This window comes from Heterocephalus glaber, unplaced genomic scaffold (genome assembly GCF_053883595.1).
Source record: "Heterocephalus glaber isolate CG9 unplaced genomic scaffold, H.glaber_assembly_v1.0 deba00001545, whole genome shotgun sequence".
NCBI lineage: Eukaryota > Metazoa > Chordata > Mammalia > Rodentia > Bathyergidae > Heterocephalus > Heterocephalus glaber.
This window is the reverse complement of record NW_028258338.1, coordinates 1564711-1591723: the sequence shown is the minus strand read 5'-3', so window position 1 is coordinate 1591723 and position 27013 is coordinate 1564711. Positions and strand designations below refer to the sequence as shown.

General features: G+C 37.0%; 1 pseudogene; it reads right to left on the bottom strand.

Annotated features, from left to right (window-relative positions):
- Positions 1 to 3116: 3116 nt before the first annotated feature.
- Positions 3117 to 4015, bottom strand: LOC101725820 (transcriptional enhancer factor TEF-1 pseudogene; annotated as a pseudogene).
- Between the last annotated feature and the right edge of the window lie 22998 nt (positions 4016 to 27013).

Below are 27013 nucleotides of genomic sequence, written 5' to 3'. Positions count from 1 at the left end.
TTTGTTTCTGTTACTTGCAACCCAACAATTAACTAATACAGAAATAACATGAAAAATGACAAAAGGAGTTTCATAAAACTAACACAATATAATACAACAGACAACTTCTATAGATAGCTAAGGACCAGAAAGAAGCATTCTCTCTCTCTTTTTTCTCTCTGGATTGGCTTCATTATCCTACTTCTTTCTGCAAATCAGATTCTTAGAATCCTCACTATTCCATCATAATTTCAACTTGCAAGTTGAGTTGAAAGAACAAAATTCAAATTCACAACACATCACTTCTGAAACCAGACGTTTAGTGATTTTTCTCCACAACACAAACAATTTGGCAGCTGTAGATGCCACCTGAGTATGCTTTAATCCACTTCAATTTTGACACTGTCTACCTGGAGATATTCTCAGATCCCACAGACTGAGGGCTTACTCCCAAGACTGTCTCTCCCCTACTTTAGATGCTAGCCATAAGCAACAAGTTGTTTTCCCTGTGCTTTTGTCCAATCAGCTATAAATCAGATTTCCCACAATTCCTTCCTTGGGTTTGAATACTTTGTTTGAGCAGCTTATAGAACTCAGGGAAACTTTCATATTTACTGGTTTATTATTAAGGATATTACAGAGGATATAGATGAATAGATATGTAGGTTAAGGTGTGGGGAAAGGAATGTGGAACTTCCAAGCCCTCCCTAGGTGCATCACCCTCCAGGAAATTCCACATGTTCAACCACCTGGACGCTCTCCAAACCTTGTCTTTTTGGGTTTTCATGGAGACTTCATTGCATATCTAAGGCTGACAGACTGTGTAGGGAAACTCTGCAAGGCCTGTCCTGATTCTTCCTGTCCTCTTTGTGCAGCATTCCTTCCTCTCCAGTATGGGGCAAGACTTGAACTTAAATGAGGGTCTTATCTTCTACTATCAGACAAAATTGGTCAGAGAAGGGCTGAATAAATTAGAATTTTTATGATCTGCCTTGAGGAGGGAGTTAGGAATCAGGAATCAAGGATAAACCCCACAAATTTGTATGTCATAATATCATACAGGTTTACAATTCAGTAACTCCTAACCTGATTCTAAATGACCTTTCAATTCAAGTGTCCAGAGTTGTCTTCTTGATCAATCTCTCAGGGTCCCAGTTCTCAGTATACTGACTGATCCAGTTTGGGGCATGTGTTCAGCATTCCTCCAAGAAGCTATATAGCTACATGTTTACCTTCTGAGTCCCTGTATGTCCGGGAATGTCTTTTCTGCCCTCTTGGGTGAGTGATATCTTAGTGTGCTATACATTTTCTGGGTCACAATCTTGGATTCCACCCAAGCTCCTAGGGATTGCTTAATTGTGTTCTCACACTTAGTGGCGTGGAAGAGAAATCTGAGGTTGACCTGACTTTTTCTTTCTTGGCTAGCCTGCTTTCTGTTGCCTGGATTCTTGTAGGATTGTTTTTCTTACCAATGTAATTTTTTATGTTGCTTTTCTTTTGACTTATCATATTTATCTGTATGTATTAAAATTATAGAATTTCTTGAATCTATAATCTAAATAACTGACTTGTTTTGTGACAATATCCAATGTACTGGTCATTGTCTCTATTGCATTTTCAAATTCAATAACCATATCTTTCATCTGAAAGTAAGTTACCTCTTCAGAGATGAAACATCTTCTCAAATACCATTGAGGATATTAACTTAAAAATTTCTAAAATTACCATCTATTATTGAAACATGTCTGTTTCAAAGGTAAGCATTTCCTCAGAATGGTCTCATCTCTTAAGTTTTTGTGTTTTCTCATGAGCTTAAACTTGTCTCTGCTCATTCTGAAGAAGGTGCTTATGTTCCCCTATCACTGGCTTTAGAGACAGGTTGTCTCTGAATGGTATTTCATAAAAAGGGGAAAAGAGGAATTTTATATTTTCTGTAGTTTTATTTTGCTACATTGAAGATTCAACTGGGACATGAGGAATGTGGAATGAGCTACCTAAAGGAGTCATATGCCAAGGAGATTAACTGTTTTGTCAAATGGTCAGTCCACCACCCCCAATTACTATATGTGCACCATAGTGTGTCATTTGCAATGTCTCTCATGATTTGAATTTTCTCCACAGTCACATTTCTTTCCATTCTTTTTTTTAAAAAGATTTTTCATTATTTACCTATTGCAAAAGAGCCATGTTTTTTTCATTTGATAATCAATCATTACATTAGTACAATTGTATATTTTGTTTGTTTTTGGCTTTTGGAGACATGGTCTCCCTATTTTTCTTTTTGCAGTGCAAACGCTTTTTAATATGACAAGATCCCAATTTTTGATTCTTTGTAATATTTCCTGGGCAGGGCCTGGGATTTAGCTCAGTGGTTCTGGAGCTGGCCTCACAACCACAAGGTCCTGAGTTCCATCCTAGGTACCAAAAAAAAAAAAAAAACCCCAAACAAACAAATATTTCCTGTGCAATTGGTTTTGTTCATAAAGTCTTTGCCTACACCTATGTCTTCAAGAGTTTTACCTATTCTATCTTCCAGTGGATGAAATGTTTCTATTTTACCAGGCATTTCCTAGGGTACAGTTTAAAATTTGGTTTCAAAAAGAAAGTTTCATTTAAAAAATTAGTGAATTACAGTCTTTCAAATTTCCACCTTAATTAGTTACAAAGAGAAGTGCAAGGATTCATAGTTTTTTGTACTAATTTATATTTACATTTAAAGATTAATTTTACTTCTATGTTAAAACAAGTATTTTATGTTGGAAAAAAGAAAACTAAATACATTTGTATAAAGGCAGCAAATGTCCTGTGGCCAATGCTCAAAATTTTCTACCTGAATAAGAGTCTCCGCAGAGCAAGACTTGAGTTGTTGAGGTTCACCTTTCTTGAAGAATTGTGTGCTGGAGATCTGAAGAACATATGGAAACAACATGATTTCTCTTTTTACAACTGTATCAGAACTTCACAGCTACAGTGATAGTATGAATACCTGAAAAATGACTTTTCTCAGAGCCAGGGCACTACCTGTGTGGTGTGGTTCATTCAATAATGGAGAGGCGGGGGGGGGGGGCTGTGCGGTGGCTGAGGTGAGCACATGTGTGTGTGTATACAGATACCTATATTTATATAAATAACCATATTCACTCCTTTACAAACCTGTAAATATAATGTTGTGCTCTTTGTTCATTATTTGAAAATTCAAATACACAGGCCATGAGGAGGAGAGTTTCTTGTGTATTCCTGCTGCTGCCACCAATAAAATTATGAAGTTTTCTAACACTGTTCATTGTACATATATTTCTCTGGTAAGTATTTGAACCTGTGGATGAAATTTATAATGTATTCACACATCAGGAGGTGATTTATTCTGTATACAAATTGGTCACCTGAATCTTTACATACTCTATCTCTACTTTTTCTACTGCTACTTGCTTCCCAAATGAGCACACTTTGGTGGAACAGTTGACTGTCGTATTTTCAGAACTTGTATTGACTGGTTATACCATAAAAGCCCTGCATCATCTTGAATATTGCACTTTAAGTCATACCAGAGTTTTACAAGGAAGAAAACATTTTGAGGATCCTTTACAAATAGTTCTTTTTAGGAAATTTGTCATAAATATGATGAATGTGTACTAATTTGAACAATGGATCTGTGTAAGAATGGTTGACATACCTAATGTGCATGAAGAGGTATTTGTTATGGAGTCTGGGTTTTGGTGCTATTTATGAAAAGCTGAGAATTCCAACAGGTCAAGTGTGGTTGTGCTAATGGAGTGGTTCTGCCAGGCAAGGACTGAGGGAGTGGATGCAGGCTCAAACTCTGCAATGGGGGCTGTGACCATGGGCTGGATGGGGTAAACCTGATGCACAAAGGGTTTGTCAAGCCCTGTTGCAAAGATCCTGGCTGCACTGTTTATAATACTCCAGTTCAGAACCCCTTTACTCCTAGGAAGGTAGGGTGTAGGATACCTGGCAGACCCAGCTTGCTGTGAATGGCAGTAGCCAAGATGATCAGGGCTGATGACATAATCACCATGTCCTGCAGAGCCTTGTCTTTTGCAGTCTGATCTATTAGCTTGGAATGAAAATGAGATTTCCTTCTGGCCAGAACCTAAATGTGACTAAATACCTTAATGACAGCTTCAATTTCTTGAACTTTATTTCTTGCTAAGACCTATGTATGACTAGATATCTGCTTTTGGTCCTTGTTTTCCCTGTCCTGAGTTTGATATATCTGGCTATCAATTCATTACTACCGTACATTTTGTCTTCTTCTGGTAAGATGATTTTCCTCCAACAGACAATAGTGGCTTAATAACAGAAAATGTTGGAGAATTTTTTGAAACAGGGTCTTGCTATGTAGTTTAGGCTGGTTTTAAATTCACAGTGATCCTCCTGCCTCAGCCTCCCAAGTGCTGGGATTACAGGTATGTGCCACCACGCCCAGCTTAGCAGAGAGCATTTTGGTTTTTATCCCTCACTTGTTCTTCTCAGGTGGTTGCCATAGCCCTGGGCATCAAACTCCCATACAACTATACCAAAAAGAAAGAAAGAAGAAAAATTTCTTTTACATTTCTATCAAGGAGGGAAACATTTCCAACAAAACCTCACAGCAAATTTCTTAGATCCCATTGGCCAGCCGTGGGGTCATAGACCTACCTTCTAATTGCAAAGGAGTTGGGGAAAGTGCATGGTTAGCTTTCTCAGCCTCTATGGTGAGAATTGATTTCTATCAACAAAGAAAAGGAATAGGAGTGGTTGAGACAGGAAAGCAATAGTGATTATCACATCTTCTAAGCTAGCTTCTCTCATTTTATTCTAAATCATGGCTATTTGTCTTTTTTATGGAATCTATTTCAGTTTTAAAATATTTATTTATTTATTTATTTATTTATAGGAAACACCATAAGATTTGGGGGGCTTTATAAGGTGTTCCCTAATTTATCATCAGCATATTGTTTGGCAGAGAGTGGGAGTTCAATGTAGAGTAAAAGAATGAAACTAAACAAATCTTTCTATTTCCTTTACATATGAAAGACTTATTTGATAAGTATAAAATGCTTGGGTCACAACCATTTCCATTCAAAACTAAACATGAGTCTATGGTCTTTTGACATTTAGTGTTACATGGAAGGTCAGCTTAATTTGTAAGTGACCTGTTTTGTTTTTTACAGAAACTTTTTATTTTGAAAGAATTATGTATCTACAGAAAATTTAAAAGATAGTACAAAGAGATCAAGTATATTCTTCATTCAGTTTCCCGAACTGACATTGGTATAAAATATGTATATATGTGTAACCATCACTACAAGTGACACAAAATACTATTCCATGAGCACAATGATCCCCTGGTGCTATGCCTTTTTAATCACACCCAGACCTTTCCCATCCATTACCATCTCTAACCCTTGCAATCACTAATCTCTTCTCCATTGCTATACTTTGGGTCTTTTTAAGAATATTATAGAAATGGAATCATAGCATGTGATATTTTAGAATTTTTTCTCACTCATCATGATGATCTTAATTTCTTGTATGTATCAATAAATTTCTTGTATGTATCAATAATTCATTCTTTTTTATTCTTGAATATTATTTGTATGGATGTACTAGCATTTTTCAGCTACTCACTCATTGAAAAATGTTTAGATTGTTTCCAATATTCTTACTATAGAAATAAAGAATATTTGTACTTGGGTTCTTGTGTGGACACAAATTTTCATTTCTCTGGGAGAAATACCTAAGGGCACAATTTCTGAGTCATATGATAATATGTTTTGTTTTATAAGGAACTATCAAACAATTTTTGGAGTGGCTATATCATTTTATATTTCCTCCAGCAATGCATTTGATAACCATTTGCTCCATATCCTTGTTAACATCCATTTTGCCACTCTTAATTTTAACTTTTCTGATAGGTGCATAATAGTATCTTTTCATGGTCTTAATTTGAATTTCCCTAATGGCTAGTGATGTTGAACATTGTGATGTTTAAGTTTGATTGTGTCAACTTGATTAGCTGGGGAGTGGCCCAAGGGATTGGTGGAGTATACCTCTGGGTATATCTTGGTGGTTCATGGAGGCACGACCTTGGATGCATTATCTGGTCCCTGGTCCCTTTCTCTCTGGCACTGTTCCCCTGTTTTACTTCTTATCTTCCAGTGACTAAGCAGCTTTACTCTACCACAACCTTCTACCATAAAGTTTCTGCTTTGGAGCTACTTGACCATGGAGTGAACCCTCTAAAACCACAAATTAAACCTCTCCTCCTTTAAGTAATGGGTGTGGAGTATCATTTCTCAGCAACAAGAAAGCTGACTAACACAGAAAATTAGTATCAGAGAAGTGGAGTCACTGCTGTGGGTATATATGATCATGTGGTTTAGAACTGGTTTGTGGAAAGAATTTTGGAAGGTTTAGAGATGCAGGCTAGAGAAGCCCTAGAATGCTATAAATAGAGCTTGATGAATGATTTTGGTCAGAGTTCAGAAGACCAGACTACTGATAGGAATGTAGAGCAGCTTCAAGATGTTTCAGTTGGTAAAAATGACTCAATAACAGTTGGGCTAGAAGCCATGTGTATTTCACTTTGGCAAAAAATTTGTCTACAAAAAAAATTGTCTACATTTTACTCATGCCTGACACTTTGCAGGAGACTGATATTAAGGGTGATAGACTAATTAGTCTGGCAGAGGAAATTTCAAGGCAGTCCAATGTTTAGGCTGTGGGATAGATACTGTTGGCTGCTTTTAGTCAGATTTATAGTGAGAATTGGTGACAAAATGCAGAAGAAAATACTTTGCAAAATTTAAATTTTAGGCCAGAGGGTAACATATGTACAGTTAGGGCCAAAGGAGGCATGGCTGCTAAAGAAATGAGTGCCATTAAAAATAAACCAAGTACTTTGTTTGAGAACAAGGAGAATAATGCCTTAAGGACAACTCAGGAATCAGCAAGACCCTATATATTACAGGCTCAAAGATAAAAATGTATAAGCCTTTCATTTGTGAAGAGATCTCCCGGGCCCCCTGCTTGAGAAAGACCATCTAGAAAATTAGTTCCCTGGAAATTTTTTCACCCTGCTTAGCAAGCAATCTAGGCACTCAGAAGCTTCTGTAGCCATGGTCCAAGGAGGCCTGTCTACTGCCCACCCAGGTGGCAGATCTTGGCATCACTCACATGATGCTAGTATCACTGACATGCAGAATACAAGAGTTGTGGTATCAGGGAGTATTCCATCCAGATTTCAGATGAAGGTGAGAGGCCAAGCCAGTAGCCCCCGAGAGGGGCTGTGTGAAGCTGTGAGAATAAAGCCAAAGGTTCAGTGGATACCCTATGAAGTCAGAAATGGTGGGAATGTGGAACATCTGCTGAAGAAAGCTGAAGACCATGAGCAGTGCCTCCCCAAGAGAGAGGCCATGTGGGCTGCAACTGGCAAGGCCAAAGGGATGGGACCCTTTAGAACTCACCACTGTGTGTCCTGGAAGCTACAGGACTTACTATTTTCCACGATGAATTTCTGCCTTCTTTTGATCCAATTCTTTTCTATACCCCTCTTTCTCACTTTTGGAATGAAAATGTTTACCTTGTGCCATTGTACCTTGGATTATGTAACTTGTTTTTTTTTTTTTTACAGAATTTCACAACTAAGAATTTGCCTTATGTCTCAGAAAAGACTTGGACTTAGACTTTCGAAAAATGCTGGAATTTTTGAGATTTTAGGGAAGGGATTACTACTGCATTTTTGGTTGTATGTAGGGTAGTTGTAATATTAGATGGAATTATGACTTTGTGTTTATTTGGTGATTAAGTATGGTTTAATATCCATTGGGGTGTCAAGTTGACAAGTGGTGGGATGTGATGGTTAAGCTTAATTGCACCACTTTGATTGGCTGGGAAGGAGGCCAGGACATTGATGGAGCATACTTCTTGGTGTGTCATGGAGGCATGACCTTGAGTTCTGTATCTGGTCCCTGGACCCTTCTTCTCTTGCACTGTTCCTCTGTTCTGCTTCCCAGCCTTCAAGAACTAAGCAGCTTTGCTTTATTATGACCTTACACCATGATGTTTCTGTCTTGATGCCAGTAGACCATGAACTGAATTCCTGAAACTGTGAGTTAAATTCAACTTCTCTTCCTTTAAGATGTGGGTGTCAGCTACTGTATCCCAGGGGTGGGAAAACTGACTAAGACAAACATCATTTTACATGCTTATATGCCACCTAAACAAATTTTGAATGAAATATTTCTTTGTGTCTTTTAGCTATTTTCTAATTGTATTATGTGTTTTTGATTATTGAGTTTTGAGAATTCTTTATAAAATTTTAGATATGTAGTAGCAGATATATAGTTTTCAAATGTTTTCTCTCAGTCTATATCTTGTCTTTTGCATCCTCTTAACAAGGTGTTTAGCAGAGCTCTAGTTTTTAATTTTGATGAAGTCCAATTTGTTGGTATTTTCTTCTACAAATCTTGCTTTTGTTGTCAAATCTAACAAAACTTCATTAAATCTAAGTTCTAGAGATTTTCTCATGTTTTCTTCTAAGATGGCTAATTTAAAATTTTACTTTTAAGCCCATGATTCAGTTTTAGTTTTTATATAAGATTTTAGGGTTAGATTAAAGTTAATTTATTTGCTTACATATATTTACCTGCTCTGGCACCATTTGTTGAAAAGGCTGGAACTGTTGAGACTGTTGAATCATCTTTGCATCTTTGTAAAAAACCAATTGGTGGGAATGTCAAAAATCAACTTGTGTGTATGTGTCTCTGGGTCCTCTTCAGATACTGCACTTGGCTCTAGTTTTAGGATTTCTTTTTAACATTCATCCCTCTATTTTTGATACAATAGTATCTTGATGTTCTGTAACTGTGGAGGAAATTGTGAAGTTTGTCCTTGCTATCAACATCTCCTACTTAAATTAATGGGTAAAAAGGAAAAGAATGAAAATGGATTTCAGTTAAAACATATTAAAACATACATGAAAGAGCCCACATGCCCATCAAATGGTGACTGGATAAAGAAGACGTGGATTTTTAAAAATAAAATGGAGTACTACTCAGCCATGAAGAATGAGAAACTAGAGACATTTATAGCTAAATGGATGCACATTGAGGCCAAACTCTTAAGTGAAATAATGACACACACATGTGTAAATACTCAATAGTTTCTCTGGTGTGAGAAATGGGAAGTGTAAATGAGGATCAAAATGTATAATAGATAATGTGGAATAGGAAGAAAAGGTCCAAAGGGGAAGAGGAATGGAAAGTGGGCAGGGGTAGGGTTAGGGGAAAGGAAAGGAAAAATATGACAAAAGGAAAAACAGAAAGTCTTTGTAAATAGGAAGGGGTTGCACCAGTCTGCACTCCCACTAACAAAGGAGAAGGGTTCCTTTCTCCCCACACCCCCACCAGCATTTGTTATTGGTTGAATTCTTGATAGCAGCCATTCTTTCTGGGGTGAGGTGGAATCTCAGTGTTGTAATTTCATTTGCATCTCTCCAATAACGAGTGATGTTGAACATTTTTTTCACATGTTTATTTGCTGCTTTTACTTCTTTGAGAAATGTCTGTTCATTTCAGATGCCCATTTTTGAATTGGGTCTTTGAATTTTGGGGGGTCTGATTTTGTTAAGTACTTTATATATTCTAGATAGTAGTACTTTGTCTGAGGTACAGATGCTAAAAATTTTTTCCCGTATTGTAGGTTGTCTCTTAGCTCTGTTGGTGGTTTCCCTTGCAGTGCAAAAGCTTTTTAATAAGATGAAATCCCAGTTGTTGATTCTTTCTGCTAGTTCCCGTGCTACTGAGGTTTTGTTCATAAAGTCTTTTCCTATGCCAATGTCTTCAAGAGTTCTACCTAACTTATCTTCCAGCAAGTTTAGTGTTTCTTTCTTAATATTTAGATCTTTAATCCACTTCGATCTTAGTTTAGTGCATGGTGATAGGTATGGGTCTAGTTTTAATCTTTGGCAGGTTGAAATCTAGTTTTTCCAACAGCATTTATTAAATAGGCTATCTTCCCTCCAATGAGGGAGGTTGGCTCATTTGTCAAAGATGAGGTGGCTGAATGTGTCTGGAGTTGTCTCTTCATCTTCTAATCCATTCCACTGATCGTCAGGTCTGTTTCTTTGCCAGTACCATGCTGTTTTTGTCACAGTAGCATTGTAGTATAGTTTCAAGTTGGAGAGTGTGATACCACCAGCCATGTCTCTGTTACCTAGAATTGCTTTTGTTATTCTAGGTCTCTTCTGGTTCAAAATGAATTTTTGTATTGTTTTCTCTAGTTCTGTGAAGTATCTTGTTGGAATTTCCATTGGCATTGCATTAAATCTATATAGTAGTTTTGGAAGTATGGCCATTTTCACTATATTTGTTCTTCCTACCAAGGAACAAGGGATGTCCTTCCATGTTCTTCTATCCTCCTCTATCTCCTTTTTCAGAGTGCTGTAGTTTTCAGTGTAGAGGTCTTTTGCTTCCTTTGAAAGGTAGATTCTTAGATATTTCATTTTTTTTGATGCTCTTGTAAAAGGAATTGTTTCCCTAATTTCTCTCTCAGTGAGTCTGCTATTTGTGTACAAGAAGGCTATTGTTTTCTGAGTGTTGACCTTGTATCCAGCTACTCTACTGAATCTGTCAATTAAGTCTAGAAGACTTTTGACTGAGTTTTTTGGGTCTTCTATGTAAAGTATCATATAGTCAGCAAATAATGACAGTTTAACTTCTTCTTTTCCTATCTTTATTCCTTTTATTTCTTTCTCTTTTCTAATTGCTGTGGCTAATGTTTCCAGAACTATATTGAACAGGAGTGGTGATACGGTCCATCCTTGTCTTGTTCCTGATTTTAGTGTGAAAGTTTTCAGTTTTTGACTATTTAGTATGATGTTGGCTGTTAGCTTTTCATAAATAGCCTTTATCAGGTTGAGATAAAGACCTTCTATTCCAATTTTCTGTAGGGGTTTTAGCATGAATGGGTGCTGGATTTTGTCAAATGCCTTTTCTGCATCTATTGAGATGATCATATGGATTTTGTCCTTGACTCTGTTAATATAGTGTATTACATTTATGGATTTTCGAATGTTGAACCATCGTTGCATCCCTGGGATAAATCCGACTTGGTCAGGATGTATGATCTTCTTAATGATCTTCTGTATTCTGTTTGCCAGTACCTTGTTGAGGATTTTTGCATCTATGTTCATTAGTGAGATTTGCCTGTAGTTCTCTTTTTGGGTTGGGTCTTTCCCTGGTTTTGGAATCAAAGTAACACTTGTTTCCAGGAATGAATTTGGAAGCCTTGCTTCCCTTTCAATTTCCTTGATGAGTTTAAAGAGTAATGGTTATAGTTCTTCTTTAAATGTCTTCTAGAATTCAGCAGTGAAGCCATCAGGCCCTGCACTTTTCTTTGTTGGTAACGTTTTAATTACATTTTCAATTTCACTCATTGTAATCGGGGTGTTTAGAATTTCTGTATTTTCTTCATTTAACTTTGGCAATTTGTATGTATCTAGGAATGTGCCCATTTCTTCTGTGTTTTCCATTTTATTAGAGGACAGGTTCTGGAAGTAGGTATTGATGATCCTTTGGATTTCTGCTGGATTTGTTGTGACTTCACCTTTTTCATTCTTAATTGCATGAATTTGAGCCTTTTCTTTTTTCTTTTTTTTTTTGATAACATTGGCTAAAGGTTTATCAATTTTATTTATTCTTTCAAAAAACCAACTCTTTGATTCATTCATTTCTTGTATCCTTCTCTTAGTCTCCACTCCATTGATTTCTGCTCTGATCTTTATAATTTCCTTTCTTGTATGAACTTTGAGTTTGTTATGGTCTTCTTTTTCTAGGTGCTTGAGGTTCTGCATGAGGTTATTTATCTGAGTTCTCTCTGGTTCCTAAAATGGACATTCACTGCTATGAATTTCCCATGTAGAACTGCTTTCATTGTGTCCAACAGATTCCTGAATGTTGTACTCACATTATCATTTACTTGTAGAAATTGTCTATTTTCTTCTCTAATTTCCTCTGTGACCCATTGGTTGTTCAGAAGGGTGTTATTCAATTTCCATGTGTTTGTGTGTGTTTTGCAGTTTCTTATGTTATTGATCTCCAATTTTATTGCACTATGGTCTGATAATATATGGGGGTAACTTCAATTCTTTTACCTTTACTTAGACATGTCCTATGACATAGCTAGCATGTGGTCTATTTTGGAGAATGACCCATGTGCAGCCAAAAAGAATGTGAATTCTGATTTTGTGGGGTGGAAAACTCTGTAAACATCTATTAAATCCATTTGTTGAATAGTTTGGTTTAGTTCTGGAATTTCATTGTTAATTTTTTGTCTAGATGATCTGTCTATTTGTGATAGTGGCGTATTAAGGTCCCCCACTATAACTGTATTAGTACTTATTTGGTTTTTCATGTCCATTAATATTTGTTTTGTATAGTTGGGGGCATTCGTATTTTGTTCATATATATTTAGGGTTGTCATCTCTTCCTCTTAGATTGTTCCCTTCACAAGGATGTAGTGACCATCTTTGTCTCTCTTAATTAGTTTTGGTTTGAAACCTATTTTGTCTGTAAATAAGATTGTTACCCCTGCTTTTTTCTGGGTTCTTGTCACGTGGAGAACTGTTTCCCATCCTTTTACTTTCACTCCATGAATTTCTTTTTGAGTTAGGTGTGTTTCTTGCATACAGCATATTGCTGGATTTTGCTTCTTAATCCATTCTGACAGTCTATTTCTTTTGATTTGTGAATTAAGGCCATTAACATTGATAGGTATAATTGGTAGATATTGAGTCATCCTTGTCATGATGTTTTGCTGTTGTTGACTCTTTTACTTCTCATTTTTCCCCCTTTCCCTTTAGTTTCTTTCCTTGCCTGGTGGCTTCCCTCTGTTGGGCCTCATGGAGTTGTGACCTTCATTGACCTTTTCTAGGATATTGCTTAGAATTGTTTGGAGTGCTGGTTTGGTGTTTATGAAATTTCTCAGGTGTTTTTGTTGTGGAAGTATCTAATTTCCCCATTGATTTTGAAAGATAATTTTGCAGGATACAGCAGTCTAGATTGGAAGTTATTTTCTTTTAGGGCTTGAAATACTTCACTCCAGGCTCTCCTTCACTTGAGGGTTTGTGTTGAGAAGTCTGCTCTGATTCTGATGCACTTTCCTTTGTAGGTGATTTGTTTCTTTTCTCTAACTGCCTGTAGGATTTTGTTCTTCTGTTGGGTTTCTGGGATCTTGACTATTATATGTCTAGATGTAGACTTTTTTTGATCATGATTAGTTGGAGTTCTATATGCCTCACTTATCTGTATGTCCAATTCTCCACCTCTGTCTCAGAAGTTTTCTACTATTACTTCTGTGAACAGTTTTTCTATGTCAATTGTGCTTTCTCCTGTTTTTTCATGGACTCCTATCAGTCTTATGTTATTCTTCTTTGCATTATCTAGCAGCTGCTGGATTGATTTCTCATGGTCCCTTACTATTTTGAAGAGATTTGTGTTTTCATGGTCCTGAACTGCAATCCTGTCTTCTATATCTGATATTCTATCTTCAGATTCCCTTAATCTGCTCTGCATGCTTTCAGTGGAGTTTTTAATCTCCTGAATATCTGTTTGAATCTGTTTCATGGATTCCATTTCTTTCTTATGTTGGGTGATCATAGTTTCCATTTCTTTCTTATGCTGGGCATTCATGGCTTCCAGTATGTTTCTGAGCTCATCAATTTTTTTTTTTATCTGTTTCTGTTCTAGAACCTCTAATCATGTCTTTCACTCTGCTCACCATCTCTGTAGTTATTTGGGAGATTATTTGTGTTTTGAATTTTTCTAGAGCCTCATTCATCTCTTTTGTTACTTCCTGTGCTATCAGTTCAGGTTGTCCAGGTGGTTGATTATCAGACTTTTCCACCTCGTTTCCCCCAGAATTTGCCTTTTCAGGGGTGGAAGTCTGAGTTAGTGCCTTACTTAAATGTCTTCTCATTTTTGTTTTTGGTACTGTCCTTGATTTAGTTCCTGGGTTGATATTTTGAAGTTGCTTATTGTAAGTATCTTTGTTAATGTATTTAGAACACTTATGGAATGATTGCTTCTCAGAGGTGTCTTCCAGATATAGCTGGTCTTTACTTTTTGAGTCTCTAATGGTGCTGAAGCTGTCTCATTTTCATTATACCAGGAAGGACAACTGATTAGATCAATCATAACTCCTTAGCCCAAATGATACAATCAGCTACACAATAACATCAAGTACCTCTTAGAAAATAACAATTTGTGGTAGTTATTATTCTATCACCTTTAACTGTGTGAATTAAATCAAAATCAAGGACCAACCCAACATATGTTTATAGTGAATAAACTCTTCAATATAGTAACTTTACCCTTTGGGATAGAGAGTTAGAAGGAGATGAGGAGGGAGGAGTAGGTAAGTAGAAGGATAGCGGAAGGTTAGCAGTAAGGCCAGAGGGGCACAGGGAAGAGAAGGAAAGAGAAGAAAAGAAAGATAAAGAAGAAATATGAATTAGGGCCAGAAGAGGAACACAAAGGGAGATGAAGAGCAATGTGGGACAGCAAGGGAGCAAGGCAGAGAGAGTTAGAGAAAGAAAAGAGAAAAGAAAGAAAAAAGAGAAAAATAAAAATTTTAATAGAGTAGCAAAGAAAAAAAAATTAAAAATAAAAGCAAAAAAATAGTGGTAGTTTTGAAAATAACAAGTAAAAATACAAATGAAGGGCCTCCTTCAGGCTATGTCTCTAATGTCACAATAGACATCGTGGGCAGCAGTGTGCAGTTATAAGTCAATGAGTCTCAGTAAGCCAGTCACAGACCTGTGAGATTCAGGTAGATTTCTGGCTGCAAGTCCCAAGATTAGGGCCCTGTCCTCCTGCAGGGTTGAATTCTGCATGGTTCTATTGCAGGTTCCATCTGCCTTTCCCCTGAAGATAGTCTAGGTTCTGATGTGAGGTGATGTTCCCTCCAACTTACCAAGCATGGTGGTCTGGTGTGCCTTTATTGCAGAGATTCTCTTCACATTTTCAGTGGGCTTCAGTTTTCATCAGGGAGCCTGAGAGAGACTCTCTTTCTGTTGTTCATTTCTGCTCTATCTTCTGAAGCTCAGGACAATGGCTTTTATGCCCCCCTGTGCCTCTGTAGTGTGGATCCAAGTAGCTGCACAGCCAAGAGGCTGGCTGGGGGGGGGGGTGCTGTGTCGCTGGCGCCTGCGAAGCTGAGCTGGCGGCTGGTGGGTGTGCCTGTGGGTTCCTCACAGGCTAGGTCTCAGGGTTGCAAGTGAGTAGAGCAAGCCGGACTGAGCTGGGCGCAGTCAGCCCATGCCCACTCTGCCCACGCGGCTGAGCTGGGGGCTGGCGGGCCTGCCCGGGCCAATCATTCTTATGTTATTCTTCTTTGTATCCTCTAGCAGCTGCTGGATTGAATTCTCATGGTCCCTTACAATTTTAAAGCAATTTTTCTTTTCCTGGTCACTACTTGCACTCTTATCTTCTACATCTGAAATCCTGTCCTCACAGTGGCTCATTCTGGTGCATAAATTTTCAATGGAGTTTTTAATCTCCTGGAAATCTGTTTGCATCTGTTTTATGGATTCCATGTATTTCCTGTGTTGGGATTCCATCATGTTCCTCAGCTCCTCTATTTTTTTATCTGTGTCTTCTCTAGATTTATTAATCATGTCTCGCATTATGGGCACAATCTCTGCTGTTATCTGAGAAGTTATTTCTGATTTCATTTTTTCCAGATCCTCTTTTGTTGCCAGTTCAGGAAGTCCAGAGTATCAGAGTGTTTCATCTCATTTCCCTTTGGGGTTGCTTTAGGTGATCTGGAAGTCTGGTTTAGAAGCTTGTTTATGGGCCTTCTCATTTTGACAGGAGGGGCTTGATGTGGCTGACTTCCTTGGTGCTGGGAGTAGCGATAAAATGGCCTGGAAACCTCCTCCTCTGTGCTGGGCTTCATTCTTTTATTCATTATGTTTATTGATACATTTTAAGTATACAATATGATGACATTCATCATTGGGAATTTGCACCTTTACAATGATATATCTTGGTTCTTATCTTTTTCCCCATTCCCCTGCCCTCTCTTCAACCCCTCCACCCTTCCCTATTTAGAAAGACTTTGTTTTTGTTTTTCCCTTTTCTCATATTTTTTCTTTTCCCTTCTTTCCTTTTCCCTACCCCTTCCCCTTCCCCTTTCAATCTTTTCTTCCTATATCACGTTATCTACTATACATTTTTTTGTTGTGTTTTGTTTGGTACCGGGGATCAAAATTGCAACCTTGAGCTTGCAAGGCAGGCAGCAGCACCACTAAGCCAAATCCTTGGCTCTACTATACATTTTGATCCTCGTTTACACTTTGAATTTCTCACACCAGAGAAACTATTCAGTATGTACACATGTGTCCTATTTATTTCTCTTAAGCATTCATTTAGCTATAAATGTCTCTAGTTTCTCATTCTTTATGGCTGAGTAGTACTCCATTTTATATTTTAAAAATCCTACATCTTCTTTATCCAGTCACCAGTTGAAGGGCATTTGGGCTGTTTACAAAATTTAACTATTACAAACTGTGCTGCTATAAACATGGGTTTGCATACATTGCTGTGGTGTGATTCTTTTATTTTTTTTTTTGGTTAGATACCCAGCAGGGGAATAGTATAGACTGGTTCAACCACTGTGGAAATCAGTATGAAGATATTTCAAAAAGTTTTAATTTATTTTTCTTTCAGTTCCAGGGATTGAGCTCAGGACCTTGCTCTTGTGAGGCAGGCACAGTGCCACTGAGCTAAATCCCTGACTCCTAAATTTTTTTTGAAAGGAAACTTCATACTGTTTTCCATAGTGACTATAATACTTTGCATTCCTACTAACACTGTATAAAGATTCTCTTTTCTCTATATCCCTGCCAAAATTTACCTGTCATCTTTTTGATAATAGCTATTCTAACTGGAGTGAGGTGATATGATGATTTTGATTTGTATTTTTCTGCTCATTAGTTGTGTTGAGCATTTTTCATATACTTGTCATCCATATGTATACCTTCCTTGAGAAATGTATATGTATATCATTTTTAAATCAGATTTTTTGTTGTTACGTTGTTTGAGTTCCTTATTTATGTTAATCCCATTCAGATGAATAGTTTGCAAATATATTTTCCAATTTGTAGGTTGTCTTCTAACTCTATTGTTTCTTTTGCTGTGCAGAAACTTTCTAGTTTCATGTAATCCCATTTGTCTATTTGTGCTTTTGTTTTCCACTTTGTTGAGATCTTATGTAAAAAATCCTTGCTCAGTCCAATGTAATGAAGCATTTCCCCTACATTTTCTTCCAGTAGTTTCAGAGTTTTGGGCCATATATTTAGGTCTTTAATACATTTTGAATTGATTTTCATATATGGTGAGAATTAGAGGTATACTCTCATAATTCTGCATACAGATAGCCAATATTCCAAGTACCATTTATTGAGGAGACTATCCTTTCCCCAGTTTGTATTCTTGCCATCTTTGTGAACAATCAGGTGGCTGTAGATATGTGGATTTATTTCTGGGCCTTTATTTTGTCCCATTGGTCTATATGTTTAATTTTATGCCAGTGCCATGTTGTTTTGCATTACTATGGATTTGTGATATGTTTTGAAATCAGGCTTTGGGATGCCTCCAGCTTTATTCTTTTTGCTCAAGATTGCTTTGCCCATTAGGGTCTTTTGTCTTTCCATACAAATTTTAGGATTTGTTTTTAGTTCTGTGAACAACATAATTGGTATTTTGTATTGAATCTGTGGATTGCTTTGCTTAGTACAGACATTTTAACATTATTAATTCTTCCAATCCATGCACACAGGATTACATTTATTTGTTTCTTCTTTAATTTTTTCATCAATGTTTTGTAGCTTTTATTGTAGAGATCACTCACTTCCTTGGTTAAATTTATTCCTAAATATTTTTGTAGTTATTTTAAATGAGAGTTTTTTCTTAATTAATTATTATTTTTTCTTTTTATCTTAATTTATTTTAAAAATCAATATTTATATTACTATACAGAAACACTACTAATTTTTGTATGTTGATTTTACATCCTGCAACTTAAATGAGTTCATTTATTTGTTCTGCTAATTGTTTTGGTTGGGATTTTTAGGATTTTTTTTATGTATAAGATCATGTCACCTGCAAATAGTGACAATTTGACTTTCTCCTTTCCAATATGGATATTTTTATTTCTTTCTCTTGTTGAACTGCTCTGGTTAGAACTTCCAGTGCAATATAAAATAAAAGTGATGAAAGTGGGCATTCTTGTCTTATTCCAGATCTTAATGAAAAAGCTTTCAGCTTTTACTTATTCAGTACTATGTTGCTGTGGATTTGTCATACATGGTCTTTAGAGTGTGGAGGTATCTACCTTCTATGCCTAATTTATCTTGAAAAGATATTGACTTTTGTTAAATGCTTTTCCTGCTTATATTGCAATGATCATATGCTTTTTGTCTTTTGTTCTGTTAATGTGGCAAAACACATTTATTGAATTGCACATTTACTGATGTTGCACCATCCATATATCCTTGGAATGTATTCTACTTGGTCATAGTGAATGATCTTTTTAATGTGTGATTGAATTTTTAAATGATATTTTGTTGAGTATTTTTGCATCTATATTTATCAGGGACATTGGTGTATGGTTTTTGCTGCTGTGTCATTGCTGGCTTTGGAATCACGGTAATGCTTATCTTGTTGAATGAGTTTGGAAGAATTTCCTCATTTTCAATTTTCAGGAATAATTTGTGAAGATTTCATATTAATTTTTTAAATGTTTGATAAAATTCATTAGTGAAACTCTATATGGAAGACCCCAAGAATGCCATGAAAAGCCTTCTAGACTTAATAACCAAATTCAGTAGAGTAGTTGGATACAAGATCAACACACAAAATTCACTTGCTTTCCTCTACACAAACAACAGACTCACTGAGACAGAAATAGGGCAAACAATTTCTTTCACAATAGCATCTAAAAAACTGAAATACCTAGGAATCAACCTAACAAAAGAAATCAAAGACCTCTTTTCTGAAAAATATAGCACTTTGAAAAGAGAGATTGAAGATGCTCCTGGGTAGTAAGGATCAACATAGTAAAAATTGCCATACTTTCAAAACCACTATATAGATTCAATGCAATCTCAAGTGAAATCTCAGCAGGATACTTCATGGTTCTTGAGAAAACAATCCAAATATTCATTTGGAACAAGAAGAAACCGACAATACCAAAAGTAATTTTACGCAACAGAGACATGTCAGGGGGTATCACAACCCCCAACTTAAAACTATACTACAAAGCTACAGTGATAAAAACGGCATGGTACTGGCAAAGAAACAGACCCGAGGACCAGTGGAACAGATTAGAAGATGCCAAAATAACTACAGACACACTCAGCCACCTCATCTTTCACAAAGGAGCCAAACAGCCTCACTGAAGGAAAGATAGCCTCTTTAATAAATGGTGCTGGAAAAACTGGGTTTCAACTTGCCAAAGAATAAAGCTAGGCCTATATCTCTCACCATGCACTAAACTAAAATCAAAATGGATTAAAGATCTAAATATTAAAATAGAAACACTGAACCAGCTGGAACAGAGGTTAGGTAGAACTCTTGAAGACACTGGTGTAGGTAGGAAAAGATTTTATGAAGAAAACCTCAGTTGCCTGTGAACTAGCACAATCAACACGTGAGATCTCTTCTTATTAAAAAGCTTCTGCACAGCAAGAGAAACCACCAATAGTGTGAAAAGACAACCCAAAATGTTGGAAAAAATTTTCACCTGCTGTCCCTCAGACAAAGGTCTAGTATCTAGAAGCAACAAAGAACTTAAAAAAATCAGACCTCACAAATTTAAAGACCCAATCCAAAAATGGGCATCTGAAATGAACAGACATTTCTCAGACAAAAAAGTAGAAATAGCAAATAAACATATGAAAAAATCTTCAACATCACTGGTCATTTGAGAGATCCAAATGAAAACAATGCTGAGATTCCACCTCACACCAGAAAGAGTAGCTGCTATCATGAAATCAACCAATAACAAATTCTGGCAGGGCTGTGGGAAAAGAGGAACCCTGCTCCACTGCTGACGGGAGTGTAGACTGGTGCAACCATTGTAGAAATCAGTATGGAGATACCTCAAAGAACTAGGACGGGGAGTCCCATTTGACCCAGCTCTTCCCCTGCTGGGTATCTTCCCCAAAGAATTAAAAGAATCATACCACAGTGATATATGTGCACTCATGTTCATAGCAGCACAATTTGTAATAGCTAAAACTTGGAAGCAGCCCAATTGCCCATCAACTGGAGAGTGGATAAAGAAAGTGTGGTTTTTTAATAAAATGGAGTAGTACTCAGCCATAAAAAATGAGAAATTAGAGGCATTTATAACTAAATGGATGCACATTGAAGTGATACGCTTAAGTGAAATAAATAGGACACACATGTATAAATACTGAATAGTTTCTCTAGTGTGAGAAACTGAAAATGTAAATAAGAACTAAAAGGTACAATAGACAATATAAAATAGGAAGAAAAGGGGCAAAGGGGAAGGGGAAGTGGGAGGGGTGGGGAAAGGAAAGAAGGGAATGGAATTAATATGAGAAAATGAAAAATGGAAACAAAGTCTTTGTAAATAGGGAGGGATGGAGGGGTTGAAGGGAGGGCAGGGGAAGGGGGAAAAATATGAAGCAAGAGAGATTATGTAAAGGTGCAAATTTCCAATGATGAATGTCATTATATTGTATATCTAAAATATCCAAGAAAACAAAATTTAAAAAAAATTGGTCAGGAAATTGTAGGGTGTTCTTTTTTCTTTTATTATAACATGTTTGCAGTACCTGCAGTTTACAATCATCTTGGGGAGTGGGTACATGTACATAATTCAGCTTGTTTTTTAAAATCCATTTTCCTTTCCAATCACATCCCTCTCTCCTCTAATTCCTCTAACCCAATTTTCATTCTCATTGATATTATTAATTTTGGCAAACATTATGACATATAATGGTTACATTCATTGAAGTTATTATGTTCATGTACATGACTTGTCTTTACTTATTTCCACTTCACCTCTTCCTCAACCCTCACCTTTGTCCTCTTAGACCACTTCCCTCTTGCAAAAGATCCATCCCCTTGTCTCCTCCTATCCATCCTTTATTATTCTCTCTCTCTTTTTTTTTTTTTTTTTTTTGGGTACGGGGATCGAAATTGGGACCTTGCACTTGTGAGGCAGGCAGCAGAACCACTGAGCTAAATCCCTAGCCCTATTATTCTCTTTGTTTGTACTTTGCCTCACTTGAATGAGAGATACCATGTTGCATTTAAGTTTGCGTGTCTGGTTTATTTCACTCAAGATTATATTTTCCAGCTGCATACATTTTCCTATGAATGCCTTAAATTTTTCACCCTTTATAGCTGAGTAGTTTTCCATCATGTATAGATACCACATTTTCTTTATCCAATCATCTATTGATAGGTTTACAGGCTGCTTCCAGGATTTTGCTATTAAAAACTGTAGTGCTCACAATTTGTAATAGCTAAAACTTGGAAGCAGCCCAAATGCCCATCAATTGGAGACTGGATAGAGAAAGTGTTTTTTTTTTTTTTTATAAAATAGGGTACCACTCAGCCATCAAAAATGAGAAATTAGAGACATTTATAGCTAAATGGATGCACATGGAGGTGATACTAAAGTGAAATCAATAGGACACACATGTGTAAATACCAAATAGTTACTCTAGTGCAAGAAACTGAAAGTGTAAATAAGGACTAAAAGGGATAATAGATAATGTGAAATAGGAAGAAAAGGGGCAAAGGGGAAGGGGAAGTGGGCGGGATAGAGGAAAGGAAAGAAGGGAATGGAATTAATATGAGAAAATGAAAAAATGAAAAATGGAAACAAAGTCTTTGTAAATAGGGAGGCATAGAGGGGTTGAAGGGAGGGCAGGGAAGGGGGAAAAATAAGAACTAAGAGAGATTATGTAAAGGTGCAACTTTCCAATGATGAATGTCATTATATTGTATACCTAAAATGTACCAATAAAATAAAATTTAAAAAATACTGTGCTGCTATAGATAATTGTATGCATGTATTACTGTGATATAATGTTCTAAGCTCTTTGGGGAAAATACCTAGCTGTGGAATAGCTGGATCATATGGAATTTCTAATTTCTTTGAGAAATCTCCATATTGATTTACATAATTTTTATATTAGTTTACATTCCCACCAACAATGTAGGAGGGTTGCTTTTTCACCACAGCCAATGCCAGCATTTGTTATTGTTTGATTTCTTAATGATTACTATTCTTTCCAGAGTAATATGAAATCTTAGTGTTGTTTTAATTTGCATTTCTCTGATGGCTACAGTTGTTGAACTTTTTTTTCATATATTTGTTGACCATTTTCATTGCTTCTTTTGTGAAGTGTCTATTCATTTCTCTAGCCCATTTCTTGACTGGGTCTAATTGTTTTTTAGTTTTATATATTCTAGATATTATTCCTTTGTCTGAAGAGTAGCAGGCAAAATGATTTTCTCATTCTGTAGGTCTCCACTCTACTAATTGATTCTTTTGTTGTACAGAAATTTTTTAGTCTGATATAATCCCATTTGTTGATTCTTGATATTATTTCCTGGGCAATTAAGGTTCTGTTTAGAAAATCCTTTCGTACCCCTCTTGCTTCAAGTGTTTTACCTATTTTATCTTCCAATAGTTTTAATGTTTCTGTTTTAATATTTAGATCTTTGATCTATTTTGATTTTAATTTTGTGTATGGTGAGAAATAAGGGTCCCGTTTTAATCTTCTGTAAACAGATAACCAGTTTTTGCAGCACCACTTGCTGAATAGCCTGTCTTTCCTCCAACATATGCTTTTGGCCCCTTGTCAAAGATCAAATAGCTGCATGTGTCTGGGGATGTTTCTGTATCCTCTATTGTGTCCCATTGATCTATGTATCTGTTTTTGTTCTAATACCATACTGTTTTTGTCATTAATCCTTTGTAGTATAACTTGAAGTCAGGTATTGCAAGGCCTTCTGCTTTGCTCTTGTTACCCCAAATTGCTTTTGTTATTCTGGCTCTCTTCTAATTCCATATGAATTTTAAGATTGTTTTCTCTAGTTCTGTAAAGTATGCTGTTGGTATTTTGGTTGGGACTGCATTGAATCTGTATACCAGTTTTGGAAGTATGGCCATTTTGATAATATTGGTTCTGCCTATCCTGGAGCAGAGAACATCTTTCCATTTACTAATGTCCTCTTCAATCTCCTTTTTCAGAGTACTGTAGTTTTCTTTGTAGAGGTCATCTACTTCCTTGGTTAGACAAATTCCTAGATATTTCATTTTTCTTAAAGCTACTGTGAATGGTATTGTTTTCATAATTTACTTCTGTGACTAATATAAATATTAAACAAAAAGGTAAATGGCAACAAAGGAAAAGAGGGGAGAAGTAAGAAAAGAAAAATAGAGAAAGGATAAGATACAGCAGAAAGAAGTCAGGTGAAAAGATATGGATAAAAGTAAAGGAAATAAAAAGAAACAAAGGAGAATTCCCTTATACTCTATAAACTATATGGGAGAAAAAAGGCAATTGGAAGAGAAACACATACACACAGTCATAAACGATAAAAGGGGAAAACAATGGAATAAAAATGGGGAGGATGAACTGAAGGAGGAAAACAAACAAAAAAAGAAGTAAAGAAAGAAAATTTTCTATTGTTTTGGTCACATGGCTCTTTTCCATAGCCTGGGAATAAGGAGTAGAGCTCAAGCCAAGACCTGACTCTGCTCACACTGGAAGTCTAATGTGGCAGTCTTCACTCAGAAGGATGCTGGATGCAGACATCTGCATACAGTGGGAACAGGGTACCAATGTCACCTTCCAATCCTGTGTAACTTAGGTTGAACCTGGCCTCTGACCACCGAAGCCTCGTCTGTGTTCACCAGCTCCAGCCCCTCAGCAGGACTCTCTCCAGCCTGCTCTCCAACCTCTGGCTGTCTCCCCTGGCTGTCCTTCCCTCATCCACTCTGGGAACTTGACAGTGTGGAACCTGGCTTGGAGCTAGTGGGCTGCTCTGGGACCCAGGTTTGATTACAGATCCCTACAATGGCATCTGCCAGCTCTGTTTCTGCAATTGTGGTGGCAGGTGCTGGATTAAGGTCATTCACAAACTGTTGACTGTGAAAGCCCGCTCTGGAAACAGTATCCTGCATTTTCCTTGCAGGTTCTGACTGCTGCTGATTCTCTCAGTCCCAATGTAGTTTTCTGTGAGTGAGAAGTTCTTAGTTTTACTTTGTCTGTCTGTCTGTCTGTCTCTCTCTCTCTCTCTGGTACCAGGGATCGAACTCAGAGCTCTGTGCTTGTGAGATAGGCATTGGCATCACTGAGCTAAATCCCTGGCCCAGTTTTACTTTGTTTCTTGAATGCGGTCTGTCTAACCACTCTCAGTCACATGTGGCTTATAGAGTTCTGCAATTTTATTTCTTCTGTATCATTTAATCATTTTTTCTTTTGTCAGTTCCTTTCTGATTCCTGGGTAATCTCCTCTCACTTTGGTTTCTCTCCAAGCTACTGTTTTCCAAACTCTAAATATTTTGTCCTGGAGAAGCTGAGTTGCTGGCACTCACTCCTCTGTCATTTTTTAGTCCCTCTGAGTAGTGTTCTTTGGATTAGAATCTTTTTTTTTTTTGGTACTGGGGCTCGAACTCGGGTCCTTGCTCTTGCAGGACAGGCTGTGGAACCACAGAGCTAAATCCCCGACCTTGGATTAGAATCTTCAAATACAGACATGATCACCACATTGTGTTTGGTTAATCCATCTCTTATGTACCTTTCCATTTATGATAATTTTTCTTTCTCGCCTTGTTTCTAGTTGATGTTCCCTGAGTCTCTCCAATGTGGCTCTTCGTCTACTCAACCATGCTGGATCTTCTAGATCCTTCCTCTCACTGGATTGTTCCTTAGCTTCTATGATGTGACTCTTCCTCTAGTCAGCCATGTTGAATCCCCTATTCCAGACTTTTGCCTTGTTCAAGATCAGGTCCTTTCAGCTGGCACTTCTGCTGCCCCATGCAGAAGAGAAACAACACAGAGCCAGCTCCAAATTGGTGGTGGCTGAGCCAAGGCATGGAATCCACAGCCATGGAGTTGGTCGGTGACCAGCCCGCAGGTCTGTGTGTTCCGCCAAGGCCTAGGCTTTTCTTTGATGAGAAAAATTTTATTACTGATTCAATTTTATTACTTATTATTGGTCTGTTCTTATTTTCCACTCCTTCATGATTTAATCTTGGTAGGTTGTATGTGTCCAGAATTTATCTATAGCTTCTAGATTATCCAATTTTTTGGCATATAATTTTTCATAATAAACCCTTGATTCTTTTGATACCAATTGTAACATCTCCTTTTAGGTTTCTGATTTTATTTGTGTCTTTTTTTTTCTGTTTGGCTAAAGGATTGTAGATTTTGTTTATCTTTAAAAATAAACATATCAGAAAAGAGAAAAATAAAATAAGTGCCTCTTGGTTGATCTTTTGTATTAAAAAATTCTCTACTTCATTTAATTCTGCTTTATTATTTATTTCCTTCTACTAATTTTTTCTAGTCCCTTGAGGTACAACTTTATTTTTTATTATTACATGTTTGAGATATATAATGAATGCATTCATCTTGGGGAGTTGGTACATGTACGTATGGAGTCTTATTCCTTTTTACTTCGGCTTTTTTTCCCCTCCCTCCTTCTTCCTCCCTCCATCTCTAGATACCCTTGTCATTTGTAAAAGGTCTATCTCACTGCTTTCTATTATATACCTTTTATTTTGGTCTTTAAATCACTTTTACTTTGAGTTTTTCATACTAGACAATTAATCTTCTATGTTTGATATATTTCACTAAGCATTATGGTCTCAAGGTGCATCCATTTTCCTACAAATCAAGAACCCATAAAACAACAAATGCTGGCAAGGTTGAAGTGGGTGGGAATGTTGAAATTTTTGTATTGTTGGTGGGTGTATAAACTAGCACAATCATTATGGAAATCAGTATGGAGTTTCCTCAAAAAACTAAAATTGGAAATTCCATTTGACCCAGCCAAAGACATCATATTACAATAATACATGTATACTCATGTTTATAGCAACACAATTATAATGGCTAAATCTTGACAGGTCTCCCATGCTGGAACTCGGCCCAAGCAGACCCGCTACCCACATCAACAGGAGCACAGAGATAACAAGAAGCCAGCAGCTGCCCTGCTGCTCTCATCACCACCCTGTTTATCAGCCAGCCCTAGGCCCATCACTCTCTATAGCAGTGCCCTCCTCCCCTACCTTACATGCCCTACATTAACCACAAGCACCCTTCTCTCAATGCCAATGGCCTTCTCGCCCTTGGCCCATCTGCACCCAGATGGCAATAAATTCATTGAATGTTGCTTAGACTTTGCCTGCCTGGGTGGTCTCAATAGGGCCTCGGTGTGACCTTACAAATCTTGGAAGAGGTACAACTTTAGATTGTTTATTTGAAATCTTTCCTGCTTTTTTTTTTTGGTACCAGGGATCGAACTTGGGTCTTTGCACTTGCGCAGCAGGCGGTGAAACCACTGAGCTAAATCCCCCGGCCCCCTCCTGCTTTTCGGTGTAGATGTTTATTCCTTTAAATAGCCCTATGAGTACTGCTTTTGCTGTATCCCATAGGGTTTGGTATATTTTATTCCTGTTTTCATTTGTCTTGAGAAATTTTCAAATTTTTCTTTGAATTTCTTCATTGACCGCTTGTTTGTTCAGGAGCATGTTGTTTAATTTCCGTGCATTTGTAGTTTCTGAAGTTCTTCCTGTTAATTATTTCTAACTTTATACCACTGTAGTTGGAAACAATATTTGATGGTTTTAATCTTAAATTTGTTAAGACTTGTTTTGTGGCCTGCCATACGGTATACCTGGGAGAATGTTCTTGTGCACTACAGAAAAATACATACTTTGCTGCTGTTAGATAGAAAGTTAAGTATCTATC